At 36.3% G+C, this 18,633-nt stretch overlaps 1 pseudogene; it reads right to left on the bottom strand.

Annotated features, from left to right (window-relative positions):
* Window positions 1-749: 749 nt before the first annotated feature.
* LOC125847018 (receptor-like protein kinase FERONIA) lies at window positions 750-18,064 on the bottom strand (annotated as a pseudogene).
* Window positions 18,065-18,633: the final 569 nt, after the last annotated feature.

The following is an 18,633-nucleotide window of genomic DNA, read 5'->3' as shown; positions in this document are numbered from 1 at the left end:
AGGATTCAGTTCACAAAGTCATAAGTACAAGGGTCCAACTTACAAATGGAGTCAAGTACAATGACCTCCCAGGTCATTCTGCCATAAATTAATAATAACTCTTGATTTTTGGTCTTTTCTTTACTTTTAAAATATAAAGCAGACACAAAAGCTTTACAATACAAACTAGAGTCCAAAATTTCTAATTTGTGAATTCTAAATCATAATTTTTTTGTCTATTGAGTTTGAATAAATCATTTATACATATAAAATTAACTTGAGCCAAACCTATTGAATTGTGTTGAACCCATAGTGATTATCATGTACTATGAAAAATGCGCTTGGATAAAGTAATAAAAAGTCTTTCTCTACTGTCTTCAGTCTGGTTTGCTTTAGAAGTAAGCAAGCAAAGACAAGTGGTAGCTAAGCGAGAGTGATTGCGGTGATGAATAATCTTTTTATTAGACCAAACAAACAGAGGAACCGCTATTCCTCACTGCGGTATTTACTCTTGAAGGAAAAATTAACCAAAAAAAATAAAAAATATAATGAGCTCAACATTCTTAACAATCAAACATTCATTATGAACATTCAAAGTAGTCAATCCATCTCCGCCTGGTTCTAGCTGAGCATTTAGGCGAGCAATTTCTACATCTCTGTTTGCAAGTGTTACTTTCATTTCTTCCAATTCATGCTTCATTTGCTCATGTTTCACCCGCAACTCAGACACTTTGATCTTGTTCCCTGTCTTTCCCTCAACACACTTACACTTAATTAGTGTGTTCATCAAATTAAATGATACCTTCACCTTCATTCTTCTGAGATACTAATGCTAATTCCAGGCTTTTCACTACTTTATACATTGCAAGCCGTTCTTGTGGATGACCATAAAAACATTTAGCAGAAATTCCTATAAATGCCTTTAGACAAGTTGATGAGATAGACCCCACCAGATTCTGATCAATAAGCTTATTAATTTCTCCTTCCTTGATGCATTGTTTGTCCCATGCTACAAGTCCATGTTGTTCCTCAAGCAGTCTCATATCGACTACCCGCCTTCCTAAGAGCAATTCAAATAGTACTACTACAAAAGCATACACATCAGTTTTCCATGTCAATTTATTAGTCAGGAAGTACTCAGGATCGAGGTACCCAAATGTGCCTTTGAGTAGTTGATTCATTTCCAGGCCCATGTTGGACAACCCAAAATCTGAATTCTTACTTTCCCAGTTTTCATCTAATAGAATGTTTGAGCTTTTGATATCACGATGTATCACCCCATTTCGAGATGTATGAAGGAAATCCAGTCCACATGTAGCACCTATAGCAATCTCGATCCTCTGTTCCCAAGTGAGAGATGAGCTAATTCTGTCCATTTTGAAGAGATGATCAGTAAGTGATCCTCGAAGCATATAATCATAAACTAATACCATCTCATGACCTTTATTGCAGTAACCAATTAGGGATAGAAGGTTCTCATGGCAGTGCGTAGATAACATTTTGATTTCCATCTAAAACTCATTCTCCCCCTGGCTAGATCCTGGTTTCGATCGCTTAACTGCTAAAGTGGTCTCTCCACCATTAATATCCCCTTTGTATACTGTGCCATATCCACTGCTACCAATGACAAAATGAGGATCTGTTAGTGAAATATTACAAAATAACAGAATTACAAGATTACAATTGAAAATAAAATGAAGAAATAAAATTTCTTCAGGCTGAGGCGCAAATATCTCACTCTCTTTAAGGAGATTCAAGCCCACTGCAGCAAATGGTTTTCACCGGTCCAGCAGTAGTCCTCTTGACTTGTCCCCTTCAGGATACAACAACCTAATCACAAAATATAACTCAACGCCTCTGGACAAGAGTTCAGTCCAAAGCTTCACAGAAAGAACATCTCCCTTCAACTAATAAGAACTATTTTTTTTGACTAACTTTTTCACTCTATATTTTTCTTGTGTCTAAACCAAATGAAGACCACCACTATTTATACTAGAAAAAGTCTTTCTAGCAATGAATAGGAAGATAATGGTGTAGTAAATAGTGAAGGTGTTGACATGAGGTTTAAAGCCAGCACGTTACGGCCTTGTGCTATCAGTTTCATGAGTGCTTTGGAGAATAAGCCAATTCTCATAGGAAGCGACCTACTTCCACACTCACATAGGTGAAATCTGTCGATAGTGCTCCTGGAAGTTTAACACTCCACCCATACAGGCTACAAATAATCATTAAGAATTTTATCCACTCAACCTTCACAAATTACTACAGGAAAAAATACACTTGCATCATAGGGAGGGAATAAAAAAAATAGTGCATTTTTTTCACAAGAAGTCATCATGTGATTAGTTTTTTCCCTTTGAACCTGGTTATATGATCTCTAGTCCCCAGGTTGGGTTTGCTCATATATGACTCAAGGATTTATAGGCTTCAATCCCATCCCCCTCGATGTGCTCCAAACCTTTTCTCTTGTTAAGGCATTAGTTAGAGGATCTGCAAGATTATCACAAAATTTGACATAATCAACATTAATGGTATCATTTTTCAAATACGATCTTACATTACTGTGTTTCCTCCTTATAGATCTGGATTTACTATAGTAATAATGGTTTTGAACTCTACCAATCGCAGCAGTGCTATCACAATGAATTAAAATAAGAGGAATAGGTTTTTCAAATAATAAATCTCTCAACCAATTCGCTTCCTCACTAGCTGAAGTTAAAGCAACTAGTTCAGCCTCCATTGTAGAGTTAACAATTATAGTTTGCTTTTTTGATCTCCAACAAATAGCACGACCACCCAAAGTAAAGATATAACCAATGGTAGAACATGAATCACTTGATAAGGTGTTCCAATCTGCATTAGAAAAGCCTTCAAGTAGAGTAGGATATTTTTTTTTATAGAACAAACCACAATTTTTTGTTCCAATTAAACATCTCATTACTCTTGTTATAGCATGTCAATGTTCATTACCTGGCTTGCTTGTAAACCTGCGAAGTACTCCTACTGCATATGCAATATCAGACCTAGTGCAATCAGTCACATATCTCAAACTTTCGATTATGCTAGCATATTCCTTTTGATTTATTACATCATTTTCACTTTCAACAGGAAATAAGTTAACACTTGAATCAAAATGAGTATCAACATGCCTGCAATCATGAAAGTTATATTTTTTCAATTTTTTCTCAACATAATGTGACTGGTCAAGGAAAATTCCATTACATGTTCTTGTTATTTTTATTCCAAGAATAAAATTTGTCTCACCAAGATCTTTCATATCAAAATGGCTTCTAAGAATATTTTTAGTTTCATCAATCACATTCATGTTAGAGCCAAAGATCAATAAATCATCAACATATAGGCAAATAATCATATGTGAATCATTCCAAGACTTATGATATATGCACTTATCAGACTCATTTGTTTTAAAACTATTTTCAATCATGCAGGAATCAAACTTTTCATGCCATTGGTTTGGTGCATGTTTTAAGTCATAAAGGGATTTAGAAAGTTTACATACTTTGCTTTCTTGGCCTGCTTCAACAAAATACTCGGGTTGATCCATATAAATTTTCTCATTTAGGTCTCCATTTAAAAGAGCAATTTTTACATCCAATTTGGTGAATTTGTAAATAAAAAATTGCAGCCATAGCAATTAAAAGTCTTATGGATGTAATTCTTGTTACCGGAGAAAAAGTATAAAAAAATTCTAGGCTTTCTAGTTGCTTAAAATCTTTTGCAATTAGTCTAGCTTTATATTTATCAATAGATCCATCCGGTTTCAATATTTTTTGTAAGACCCATTTGTAACCAATAGTTTTACAACTAGTGGTAAATCAACTATCACGCCCCGAGCCTACACCCTGGGCGGGACTATCACTCGAGAACTATTGCTGGCCCCAAGCGAACCCTTGGACTGACTAGACTCTCAGCGGAAGACTTACTCACAGAAAATGTACTTAAATACAATCTTAAATAAACTATCTGAATAGATAAACTGAGAATGTTTAGAAATAACATTCAACTTAGCCAAAATGGAAACTCAAGTCTTTAAACCAAACAACTTAAATATCAAGACTACAGAACTCATATCTAACCATCTATGAAGCCTCTAGATACTAAAAGTGATGTCGGGACAAGACCCTTGATCATCCTAACAACTGAAATAACCAAAAGCAATAAAACAAAACATAACCAAAGGGTTCCTTCGGAAAGCAAAGAGGCTCACCAACTGACTCTGAGTGCTCGACTGGATCAACGAGGTGCTGGATGTTGATCCTGATTACCTGTATCTGCATCATAAAATGATGCAGGCCAAATGACATCAGTACATTGAATGTACGAGCATGCGAGGGGAATACTAAAACAAGACATAAACTTGGAAGGGGAACTGGAAGAACAAACCTGGTCTCAACTCATCTTAGCTGAACTCAGTTTAATATAAAGCATTATAATAAATGCAGTATAAACAAAAGCTTTAAAACTTGGATAACAACTCTATGTATTTAGAAATACAATAGTAACTCTTTGTGTATGCAAGGATACAATGAAAACTCTGAATGTATATAAAAATACAATTAAATTTGTGTATATAAGAATACAAAATACTTCTGTGGGAGTTTCTCTAATCGACAACCATCACTTAAGAGCTATGTGATGATACAACATTTTGCCTCACGCTGCCAGGGTCGTCCAATACCTTGCCAGGGGTATAGAACCTGACTACTAAGTGGATCCACTAGTCTATGCTAAAAAGCACTAAGGAATCATCTAAAAAGTATGACCCTTTTCTACCCATGATGGTTACATGTTTATGGAGGTTATGAGTTGTCTGAACTCTCCCCCATATCGGTGCTCAATACTACTCCTAAAATATAATTCTAGCTCTTATGTTTAAAAACATAACTTCTTTCTCTGGTTTGAGATAATTGCTCAAAACTTTGCTCAAAGGCTATCTTGGGAATCAAAGTTCCCTCTCTTTCTTAATTGTGAAAACATTACTCTTTACTGAAAACTAGCTCAAAGGCTCCTTTGGAAATCTCAGTTTCCTTTCTTGTTTAAATGTGAAAACATTTTACTCTTTGGGAATACATAGTTCCGATATACTCTTTTGAAGAAATGAACTTCAATCTTTACTCTTTACTCAACTCAAAACTCAGTTTTAAAAAAAAGTTAAAACATTTGTAAAAGACTTTTGGAAGATTCTATGAACTTCTCTTGCCTTGACTCTTAACTTTCCTTGGATTTGAATTTATGGATTGTGATTTGTGATAGGAAAGATCTCATGATGTTTAGGAGTGTGTTTAGATAGTTAAACATGAGAAACACTCAATGAATCACTGTCTGGAAGAAAGTCCGCGACGCGGAGATGTATTTAAATATTTGGTCGCAAAATAAATTTCGAGGCAGAAGGGTCCGTGACTGCTCCGCGACACGGAGAGAAAATTTCCTATCCTGAGGAACAGGTCCATGACGCGAACCTGTTACCCAGATTCGCCTGAGTTTTTCCTTCTTCATTTTATAACCCCAAATTCGCCTAAACTCGGTTCTTTTTCTAAAATTCTCTTTAGATTCAGATACCCAGTATATATGCACAAGAATCTAACTCAAACAACTCAAGGAAACAACACTATAACCTCAAGAAACTTCTCAATCTCAACCCAAATTCAAGAACAAGAGCAATTCAAGAAAACACATCAAGAACATTCAACTTCCAATCTTCTTAGAACGACGTCACGCGAAATAAACATGTTTGGCACGTGGGTGAATGAACCCAACGTTATGAAAGTCTCACACACCTCGTAGAATTGAATCCTTGGTGAAATCCACAACCAAAATCGCAAGAACTTGACGAATCTTGAACTTTTCTTCTCCTTTCTCTTTCTGAGTTCTTTTTCCAAAAACCCTAGCGTGTTTTGGTAAATGCGTAAACTGAACTAACTCTGTTTAGACCCTAATTAAACTTCTAAAAATGAAATAAATTAATTGGGTATGAAAAAGACCATAATACCCTTCCAAAATCAGGTTTAGAGTTTCCTTATCTTGACAGCCCGACTTCCAATAGGCATATCTCCATCATAAGAACTCGAAATTGAGAAAATTTGGCCGCGTTAGAAGGATAATTCAAAGATATTTCCTACGGTATCTTGTACAACACCTAAATCATCGTGAGATAGGATTTATGGTCGTTTGAAGTTGACCCAAAACTCATACTTAACTTAACTTAACTTTGTCAAAATTTCCAAATTTGATTACTTTTCAAAAAATGGTTTCTTTCTAATTCTAAGTCTTTCTAGTAGCGGGGTGTTACAATATCTCCCACTTGGGAACATTCGTCCTCGAATGAGATTACTCTTAGTAGGCTAAGGCGTAATATCTAACACCTAGCTCAAACACCCAACAAGCAAAAAATACAATTACAACATGCCAACTTAAAATAAAAGCCAAGAAAAGGATTAGTACCTTAATTTGGAACTTCTCCAGATTCGAAGAGATGTGGGTATCTATTCTTCATATCCTCATCAGCTTCCCAAGTAGCTTCCTCAACAAATTGATTTCTCCACAGAACTTTGACTGATGCTACCTCTTTTGTTCTCAACTTGCGAACTTGGCGATCTAGAATCTGAAGAGGAATCTCCTCATAAGATAAGCTATCCTTGATACCAATATCTTCAGTAGGTATGATAAGTGAGGATCTCCCATGCACTTCTTCAACACGGAAATATGAAATACCAGATGGACCACTGCTAACTCTTATGGTAGCTCTAACTCATAAGGTACATTACCAATCCTCTTGGATATTCTGTAAGGACTAATATACCGGGGACTAAGCTTCTCATTCTTACAAAATCTCATAACACCCTTCATGGGTGAAACTTTAAAGTATACCCAATCATCTACTTCAAACTCTAACTCCTTTCTAACATTAGTGTAGGATTTCTGATGATTCTGTGCTGTTTTCAACCTCTCTTGAATAACTTTCACTTTTTCCATAGCTTGATGAACGAAGTCTAGTCCTACCAACCCAACTTCACCAACTTCAAATCATTCAATAGGAGATCTGCATCTTCTTGATCTCTCATAAAGAGCTTCATAATGAGCCCTTTGGATGCTAGAGTGGTAATTATTGTTATAAACAAACTCAATGAGAGGTAAGTGATCATCCCAATTACCATTGAAATCAATCACACAAGCTCTCAACATATCTTCTAAAGTCTGGATAGTGCACTCTTCTTGACCATTTGTCTAAGGATAAAAAGTAGTACTCAAGTTCACCTTTGAACTCAAACCTTTCTGAAAAAATTTCCAGAACTGTGCAGTAAATTGTGCACCTCTATCTGATATAATCGAAACTGGGACTCCATGAAGTCTTACTAGAATGTATAACTTAGCATAATCCTCTACTGAATGGGTAGTCTTTATTGGTAAAAAGTGGACTGATTTTGTCATTCTATCAATAATCACCCAAATAGAATCATGTTGCCTGCGAGATCTTGGTAAACCTTTGATGAAATCCATATTGATCATCTCCCACTTCCATTCTGGAAGTTCTATATTCTGAGTCATACCATCGAGCCTTTGGTGCTCTACTTTAACTTGTTGACAATTCGGGCATTTAGGAACGAACTCAGCAATACCTTTCTTCATACCATTCCACTAATATACTTCTCTCAAGTCACAATACATCTTTGTAGAAACTGGATGTATAGAATATCTGGAGCTATGAGCTTCCTCCATGATCCTCCTTGGAGTTCATCCACCCTTGGTACACATAACCTACCTTGGTACCTCAATACGCCATCTCCCCCTGTTCAAAAGCCATTACTTTTTGCTTATGAATATTTGCCTTCAATTCAAGCAAAGTAGGACTTGGTTTTGCTTTTCTTTCACTTCTTACACTAACGATGATTCAGCCTCATTCATCACCACTACTCCTCCTTCTGTGGAATCCATTAGTCGAATTCCTAATCGTGCAAGTCTATGCACATCTTTTGCTAACTCTTTCTTATCTTCCGCAAAATGGGAGGTGCTACCCATAGACAATCTACTCAAGGCATGAACAACAACATTAGCCTTACCTAGGTGATAAAGCATACTCATGTCATAATCTTTGAGTAACTCTAACCACCTTCTCTGTTTGAGATTAAGCTCTTTCTGACTAAACACATACTGAAGACTCTTGTGATCGGTGAACACATCCACATGAAGACCATAAAGATAGTGACGTTATATTTTCAAAGAAAATACTACGGCAACCAACTCTAGATCATGGGTTGGGTAATTCTTTTCGTGAACCTTCAACTGTCTGGAGGCATAAGTTATAACTTTGCCATTCTGCATCAACACACAACCCAAACCAACTCTGGACACATCACAATATACAATAAAGCCTTGCGTACCTTCTGGTAAGGTCAATACTGGGGCAGTAGTCAACCGCTTTTTTCAATTCCTGAAAGCTTTTCTCACAAGCTTCAGACCATTGAAACTTAACTGTCTTCTCAGTCAACTTGGTCAAAGGGGACGAAATATATGAGAACCCCTCTACAAACCTTCTATAATATCCAGCCAATCCCAAAAAACTCCTAATATTAGTTGGAGATATGGGTCTAGGCCAATTCTGCACTGCCTCTATTTTCTGAGTGTCAAATTTAATTCCATCACCGGAAATAATGTGGCCTAAGAATGCCACAGACTCAAGCCAAAACTCACACTTAGAGAACTTGGCATACAAGTCTCTATCTTTTAGAGTTTGGAGAACTATTCTAAGATGGCTAGCATGATCTTCCTCATTCCTCGAGATTAGTATGTCATCAATGAATACGATAACAAACATATCTAAATAAGGCTTGAATACTCTATTCATATGGTCTATGAATGTTGCAGGTGCATTAGTTAAACCGAACGACTTGACCAGAAACTCATAATGACCATAACGGGTCCCGAAAGCTGTCTTTGGAATATCACATTCCCTTACTCTTAACTGATGGTAGCCAGATCTGAGGTGTATCTCAGAGAAATAAGTTTTACCCTGAAGTTAATCGAAGAGATCATCAATTCTCAGAAGAGGATACTTGTAACCTTGTTCAACTGACAGTAATCTATACACATTCTAAGAGAACCATCCTTCTTCCTCACAAACAAGACCGGAGCGCCCCAAGGTGATACACTTATTCAAATAAAACCTTTCTCTAAGAGATCTTTCAACTGCTCTTTTAACTCTTTTAACTCTGCTAGTGCCATTCTATATGGCGGGATAGATATAAGATGAGTATCAAGAAGAATATCTATACCAAAGTCTATTTATCTCTCAAGAGGGACTCTGGGAAGATCATCTGGAAAGACTTCTGGAAACTCTTTTACTACTGGAAGTGACGAATATGAGGTATCTCAACACTAAAGTCATTAACTCATACTAAGTGATAGACACACCCCTTGGAAACTCACTTTCTCGCCTTAAGGTACGAAATAAAATGACCCTTAGGCACTGCTATACTCTTCCACTCTATAACTGGCTCATTAGGAAACTGGAACTTGACAACTCGAGTTCTACAATCAACTAAGGCATAATAGGCATGAAGCTAGCCCATACCAAAATGACATCAAAATCTACCATGTCTAACTCAACTAAATCATCCATGATGTTCTTGTGATTGACGGAAATGGTACAATCACGATAGACTCTCTTTTCTAAAATAGACTACCAACATGTGTAGAAACACTGAAGGGCTCAATAAGTTTCTCAGGAAGGACATCAAAATTCATCGCAATATAAGGAGCTACAAAGGATAAACTCACTCTTGGATCTAGTAAATCATAAACATTAAAGTTAAAGACTTGGATCATACCAGTGACAACATCTGGCGAGTCCTCTTGCTCTTGGTAGCTCCTCTAGATGCAACTCTATTTGGTGGAGCAATTGAAGAAGAATGGGTTCTATTTCCCCCCCATTAGCATTACCCTGCATGTTCTTAGGGCACTCTCTCATAAAATGACCATTCTGACCACAGTTGAAGCAACCAATGGAGCTATCATGACACATCCCTGAGTGGCTCTTACCACACTTAGCACATGCAAGAGGCTTACTACCCCCCTTGTGCCATACTACCTTGAGAATGTGCAGGTCTAGCTCTGAAACCCTGTGAATTCTGACTATTGTATTAACCTTTGTTCCTTGATGCTGGTGCACTAGCAGATAATGGAGCAGGTCCCTTTTGTCTCTGTTGGAAGGATGACCGGTTGGCATTATTCTTCTGCTGCCCGAACTCATTCCCTGATATCTTAGCCCTCTTATTCTTAAACTCTTATTCTTAAACTCTTCTATCCCACATCTTGTCCTCCTCAACTTGTTGCACATGGATCATTAGCCTTGCTATGTCCATATCCCCTATCAGCATAACTGTCTTGCCTTCCTTGCTTGACAAGCGAGACAACCTATCAACGAATAAACTCATCATGCTCCTCATGTCAGCAACCATCTCCGGAGCATAGCGTGAAAGTTGGGTGAACTTCAGACTGTACTCATGAATGCTCAAAGAATCCTACTTAAGAGTGAGAAACTCTCGTGCATTTAATTCTCTCAGTTCTCGGGAAAAGAAACGCCCCAAGAAGGCCTCCTCAAAACAAGCCCAACTTACAAATGGTGCACCCTCAACTCGATTCTTCTTCCATTGATCAAAACAGATTCTAGCGACACCCTTTAGTTGGTATGCAACTAATTCCACTCTCTCAGCATCGGTGACATGCATGATCTCATAAACCTTCTGAAGCTCCTCAATGAAGTTCTCTGGATCCTCAGTGATGCTTGAACCAGTGAAGCTCAGAGGATTCATCCTTAAGAATTCATGGATCCTTGAAGTATCAGTCCCTTCCTGTCGATTCTCTCTCTGTCCAACTTGATTGGTCACAACTTGACTTAATATCCGAATAGATTCATGGAAATCAACATTGGTGACCTCTCATTGGGGTTGCACTTCTGGTGCATTAGGTACCCATTGCTCCTGTGGTTCAACATTCCTTCTAGCGGGACGACCTCTGACAGCTCTTCGTGGAGGCATGATCTGAAGGACATGTTCAAGCACGAGTTAGAAAGAAACTTCATAGAGATTAACTCTATCGCACGAAATGAATCTAAAAGAAGTGAGATGGTTCCTAAATGTTACAGCCTTCTAATTATAGATGTGGCGCGCTTCACAACGATAACAATGATTCTATAGACACGGCTTCATAGACTCCCTAGGACTCTTGAACTCTGATACCAAATTTGTCATTCCCCGAGCCTACACCTGGGCGGGACGGCACTCGAGAACCATTGATGGCCCCAAGCGAACCCTTTGCTTGGCTAGACTCTCAGTAGAAGACTTACTCACAGAAAATGTACTTAAATACAATCTTAAATAAACTGTCTAAATAGATAAATTGATAATGTTTAGAAAATAACATTCAACTTAGCCAAAATGGAAACTCAAGTCTTTAAATCAAACAACTGAAATATCAAGACTAAAAAACTCATATCTAATTGTCTATGAAGCCTCTAGATACTAACAGGGATGTCGGGACAATACCCCCGATCATCCTAAAAGTGAAATAACCAAAAGTAATAAAACAAAACATAACCAAAGGGTTCCTCCGGAAAGCAAGGAGGCTCACCAACTGACTCTGAGTGCTCGACTGGATCAACGAGGCGCTGGATAATGATCCTAATTACCTGTATTTGCATCATAAAATGATGCAGGCCAAATGGCATCAGTACATTGAATGTACAAGCATGCGAGAGGAATACTTAAACAAGACATAAACTTGAAAGGGGAACTTAAAGTACAAACTTGGTCTCAACTCATGTCAACTTAACTCATTTAAATATAAAGCAGTATAATAAATGTAGTATAAAGAAAAGCTTTAAAACATGGACAACAACTCTGTGTACTTAGAAATACAATAGTAACTCTGTGTGTATGCAAGGATACAATGAAAACTCTGAATGTATATGAAAATACAATTAACTATGTGTATATAAGAATACAAAATACTTCTGTGGGAGTTTTTCTAACTGACAACCATCACTTAAGAGCTATGTGATGATATAACATCTTGCCTCACACTGCCAGGGTACTTTGCCAGGGGTATAATACCTGACTACTAAGTGGATCCACTAGTCTATGCTAAAAAGCACTAAGTAATCATCTAAAAAGTATGACCCTTTTCTACCCATGATGGCTACATGGTTTATGGGGGCTGGGAGTTGTCTGAACTCTCCCCCATATTGGTGCTCAATGCTACTTCCAAAATATAATACTAGCTCTTATGTTTAAAAACATAACTTCTTTCTATGGTTTGAGATAATTGCTCAAAACTTAGCTCAAAGGTTATCTTGGGAAGCAAAGTTTCCTCTCTTGCTTAATTGTGAAAGCATTTACTCTTTATTGAAAATTAGCTCAAAGGCTCCTTTGGAAATCTCAGTTTCCTTTCTTGTTTAAATGTGAAAACATTTTACTCTTTTGGAATACATAGTCCCGATATACTCTTTTGAAGAAATGAACTTCAATCTTTATTCTTTACTCAACTCAAAACTCAGTCTTAAAACAAAGTTAAAACATTTGCAAAAGACTTTTGGAAGACTCTATGAACTTCTCTTGGCTTGACTCTTAACTTTTCTTGGATTTGAATTTATGGATTGTGATTTGTGATAGGAAAGATCTCATGATGTTTATGAGTGTTTTTAGATAGTTAAACAAGAGAAACGATCAAGAAATTACTGTCTGGAAGCTAGTCCGCGACGCGGAGATGCATTTAAATATTTGGTCGCAAAATAAATTTCGAGGCAGAAGGGTTTGTGACCGCTCCACGACGCGGAAAGAAAATTTCCATCTTGAGGAACAGGTCCGCATCGCAGACCTGGTACCCAGATTCACCCAATTTTTTACTTTTTCATTTTCTAACCCCAAATTCACCTAAACTCGATTCTTTTTCTCAAATTATCTTTAGATTTAGATACCCAGTATATATGCATAATAATCTAACTCAAACAACTCAAGGAAACAACACTATAACCTCAAGAAACTTCTCAATCTCAACCCAAATTCAAAACGAGAGCAATTCAAGAACATACATAAAAAACATTCAAACTTCCAATCCTGTTAGAACGACTTCACGCTGAAATAAACATGTTTGGCACGTGGGTGAATGAACCCAACGTTATGAAAGTCTCACATACCTCGTAGGATTGAATCCTTGGAGAAATCCACAACCAAAATCGCAAGAACTTGACGAATCTTGAACTTTTCTTCTCCTTTCTCCTCTTGAGTTCTTTCTCCAAAAACCCTAGCATGTTTTGGTAAATGCGTAATCTGAAATAACTCAGTTTAGACACCCAATTAAACTTTGAAAAACGAAATAAATTAATTTGGTATGGAAAAGACCATAATACCCTTCCAAAATCCGGTTTAGACTTTCCTTATCTAGACAACCCGACTTCCAATAGGCATATCTCCCTCATACAAACTCGAAATTGAGCAAACTCGGAGGCGTTGGAAATATAATTCAAATATATTTCCTACGGTATCTTGTAGCACACCTAAATCATCTTGATCTAGGAGTTATGGTTGTTTGAAGTTGACCCAAAACTCATACTTAACTTAACTTTGTCAAACTTTCCAAATTTGATTATTTTCCAAAAACAATTTCTTTCTAATTCTATATCTTTCTAGTAGCGGGGTGTTACATCAACTAACTTCCAAGTTTTATTAGAAATCAGTGATTCCATTTCATCATTTACAGTCTCTTTCCAAAAATTGGAGTCATGTGAAGATAAAGCTTTTTTCAAAGTGAGGGGGTCATCTCCCACATTAAACACATAAAAATCCGGACCAAAATCTTTTTCTACTCTAGCTATTTTACTTCTTCTTAACTCAAAATCATCAATTTCTTTATTTTTCAATGTAGAAGTTAAAGAACTAGGTAGTGACAAAATATTTTGTTCAATCCTTTGACCTCCACTATTTTTAGAATCAAAAGGGAATTTATTTTCATGAAAATAACATCACCGGATTCAATTATAACATTATCTTCAAGATTAAAAAATCTATAGGTTTTACTATTTGAAGCATAACCAAGAAAAGCCCAAGTAGTGACTTTCTTACCCGACTTTGTAAAATTGGGATCCATTAGCCTCACAAAAGCTAGACAACCCCAAACTCTTAGATATCCCAAAGTTGACTTGTAACCTTTCCACAATTCAAAAGGTGTCAATTTAGACTTTTTATGAGGCACTGGATTCAACACATAACAAGTAGTCAAAGTAGCTTCACCCCAAAAATTTAAAGGTGCATGTGACTCAATACGCATCACATTAGTCAATTCAACCAAAGTTGTACTTTTCCTTTCCGTTACACCATTAGATGAAGGAGAATAAGGAAGAGTAGTTTCATGAATTATTCCCAATGATCTAACAAAAGAATTAAACTCATTTGACTCATATTAACGGCCACTATCACTTCTAATCCTTTTTATTTTCTTCCAAATAGATTTTCAACCTCATGGGGATAAGTTTTAAATTTTTCAAAAGCATCACTTTTATTTTTCATCAAGTAAACATATGTAAACTTAGAAAAATCATCAATTAAAGTGATAAAATACCTATTACCTCCACGAGTTAAAATTCCACCAAGTTCACAAATATCAGTATGAACTAATTCTAACAAATCAGTTTTTTTCTTTCAACTTGGAAATGAGGCCTTTTAGTGATTTAAGCTTTATTACAAGCCTCACACTTTTCAAAATTCTTTTTAACCATTGGGATTAATCTTAAACTACTCATGATTCCAACATAACGATCATTAATATGACACAAACGAGCATGCCAAAAATTAGTAGAAAAAAACATATAAACAGAAGTATAAGGTTTATTCATTTCAACATTCAATTTGAACATCCCATCACAAGCATACCCCTTTCCCACAAAAATACCTTTTTTCACAATTACATACTGATCCGATTCAATAATCTGTTTAAAGCCTGCTTTATTAAGAAGAAATATAGACATCAATTTTTTTCTCATGGAAGGAGTATACACTACATCTTTCAAAGTTAATACCCTTCCAGAAGTAAAACCCAATTTGATATCTCCCGTTTCAAGCACTTGAGTTGTGTGGGAATCACCATGCATGATGGTTTTGGGCTCTTCAAAATGAGTATATTTTTTAAACCAATCTTTGTCATAACAGACATGACGGTTTGCACCAAAATCAGCCCACCATCCATCAACATTCTCAACCATGTTTATGTCGGTAATCACCACCACAAAAGGTTCTTCGGTAACATTTGCCTGAAGTTAGGACCATGTTTTCGGAATCTGTAAAATCGAGCAATATGCCCACTCTTGCCACAAATAAAGCACGGTCCCTTAACTTGAACTTGTTGATTTTGTGCTCGGTTATTTTCACCATTATTTTTCTTGGGAGATCTACCATTATTTTTCTTGAATTTTTTCTTCTTAGGCTTCAAAGAAGTATTTTTGTGAGATTCAGGAGTAGCATTATTTGAAGTAATTAAATTTACCTTCGTTGTGATGTTTCTCTCTTCTGTTGTAAAAGTGCATCTTGGCCCCTTGCCTTTTCTTCCATGCGGATTTTCATTATCAAGGTTTCAAGAGAAGTTTTCTTTTGTTTGTGGCGTGTAGTTTTTTGAAATTCCTTCCAAGAAGGTGGAATTTTATCCACTATGCCACAAACAATAAGGTTATCTCCAATTTTAACCTCCTCGGACCTGAGCTCTCCAACAATCATTATAAAGTTTGGAGCTTGGTCTACCACTGATTTGTTGTCCACCATTTGGAAATGAAAAAAATCTACTAACCGCATATTTTTTTTTATCTCCATCCTCTGCAATGCTTTCCAAATTTTCTTTGCACTAGAGTAATTTTTATCATAATAATCATAAAAATTATCAGATAGACAATTAAGAATAAAAATCAACTCTTATAGGAATCACCATCGTACTTTTCCACTTTTTCTAGATGAGAAATAATTTCATCATCATTCATAAAGCTGATGTCAACTTTATTAGGATTCTTCTCAATTAACACATAAGAAACATTGAAAATACTTAAGTAAAAAAGTACTTTACCCTTTCATTTCTTGAAATGGTTACCATTGAATTGAAATGGCTTGTTAAGGTCTCCCATCTTGACATCCGTGGTTTTTTCAATTGTTGCCATTATGAATCTCCTTAAAATTGTTAGTGAAAAGTTACAAAATAACAGAATTACAAGATTACAATTGAAAATAAAATGAAGAAATAAAATCTTTTTAGGTTGAGGCGCGGATATATCGCTCTTTTTAAGGAGATTAAAGCCCACTGCATCAAATGTTTTTCACCGGTCCAGTAGTAGTCCTTCTTGACTTGTCCCCTCCAGGATACAACAACCTAATCACAAAATATAACTCAACACTTCTGGACAAGAGTTAAGTCCAAAGTTCCACCAAAAGAACACCTCTCTTCAACTAATAAGAACTCTCTTTTTTGACTAACTTTTTCACTCTATATTTTTCTTGTGTCTAAACCAAATGAAGACCACCACTATTTATACTAGAAAAAGTCTTTCTAGCAATGAATAGGAAGATAATGGTGTAGTAAATAGTGAAGAGATAAATGGCCTAGAGGTTACATATGTTACAAGGTATTATTGAGGAATAAAGAATGAAATAAAGTGAAATTTCAATGGAAAAGTAATGGTCTTGGAAGACCACGTTCTGGCAGTTAGCAAACGTCTAGGCAGTAACCAAAGGCAGTAAAGCCTAAAGAGCATTTACACCACAAAAAAGTAATTAGGACACCTGCCTCCAACATTCTAATTCTAATGCAACGATGAATTGAGAAAGGAATGACTTAGAGACAAATTGTCAATGTGACAAAGTAATGTGGATTTTATAATATTCAAATGTACACACACTAACATGATCAAAATTGTTCGTTGATCTTTCCATCTCATCCAGTGAAAATTGATGAAACTGATGCTCTTCTGAAGATATTCCATTGTTCGTCTTGCAAGACTTTATCTCTGCATTAATCAAAGTGACTATAAGTGTCAGTACAGTTGCAATTTTATTCTTTGTAGAAAATGGCACAAATTGCTCTGGTGTTGAACTGCTAACAGGATGTGCAGTGCTCACACTGCCAAGATTGTTGTCAGGGTTGCTTATCTTGAAGACTTCTAGCCCATTCAAGATGGCGTTAGTATGTTTACTGATTTTAGAAAACTTTTGCTGCAAAACTATAGAAAGGTTATGCTTCTTATATCACCCTCCATAATGGCTACATAGTCCCTATATATAGAAATCACATCAGCTTCATCTTCAGCATTCTGATTTTTTATGACAATAGTGAAATTCCTTTGGCCTTCATTTGTCATCATAGGTTCAATTTCACAAAAGTGGAGCCTAACAAGGTATCTGAATCCCAAATCAAGTGGACTGTTCCATGTGAGATTACAGACATTCGAATGACAGTGCGCACCCACTGACCTGGCCGTTTGGTAAACTTTTTTCGGTGCAATGTGAGTTGTTGCTGAGGATGTATATCTGTTCGAGATGGTAGGAATGTTATGCTTAACATTTCACTTTCTTGTACATTGATGCAAAATTCCTTTATGAAATAGGTGATGCCCGCAGCAAGGGTAGGTATGAAGTCACAGTTTTGACAGTAAAAATGGCATTGGACTTGTAGAAACCTTTGTAAGAAGCTGGTTTGAAGTGCAAGCGTCCCGGTTTCATGGAGGTAAACTGATGGTGAGACGTTCGAGCTGACTTATAAGGAACTGAATCCGACAAGCCAGCTACTCTTGACTTTATAGACTTTCCAGTTAACCAACCGTAGCAATGAGGAAGTGAAACTTGCATCTCTAATCCATACTCGTCCATCTGGTGCCGCATGATATGACAACATTTTCATGAATGTTAGTGGCAGTAGATATGATAATGAACATACTACACAATAAAAGAGTGGATAGATGAGAGAGCAACATGTTCAGTTGTGAGCACTGGTTGTTTGTAGGATAAATAAACAAGTTGTAGCGGAATAGTCTGCCTACCATCAAAGAAATTGCACTAGTACTCAGTCTTGACTTGAAGTCTTGGAGTAGGACAAGGTGCACTTGTATTCTTAGAGAAAAGTCAGTCCACAAGCATTAACTAAATTAAGACTCAATTATCCCATCTTTTCCGCTATAATAGTGGAGGGTATATTTGTAAATAATTTTTTTATGCAATACATGGTATTTTTAATGCATCAAACCAAACAATACATAAAAATAATTTATATATAATTAACATAAGCATGACTAATGCAAACATTACTAATACACTCTATTTTGCATTATTTTTATACAATCTACCAAACAACTCCTTAAATAAAAATTGATACCACATGTATTCATTGGCGAAGGTAGAATTTTCACTAAGAGAGTTCAATATCTACCATATATACGTAAAGATTTAACCTTGCTTATGAAATGCCAAAACCTCCATTTACACATGGACAAGAAACAAGAAGTAGTATATATGATTGAAGGCCTGGTACAAAATGATACATATCAACAATTGTTTTCTGGCTTTTACCCTTCCCATCTAACCTCCTGACTCTCTCTAATATGAAAATCGAAAT

The sequence above is a fragment of the Solanum stenotomum genome, chromosome 12 (assembly GCF_019186545.1).
Source record: "Solanum stenotomum isolate F172 chromosome 12, ASM1918654v1, whole genome shotgun sequence".
NCBI lineage: Eukaryota > Viridiplantae > Streptophyta > Magnoliopsida > Solanales > Solanaceae > Solanum > Solanum stenotomum.
The sequence above is the reverse complement of the archived record's forward strand: the minus strand, read 5'-3'. Positions and strand labels throughout refer to the sequence as shown.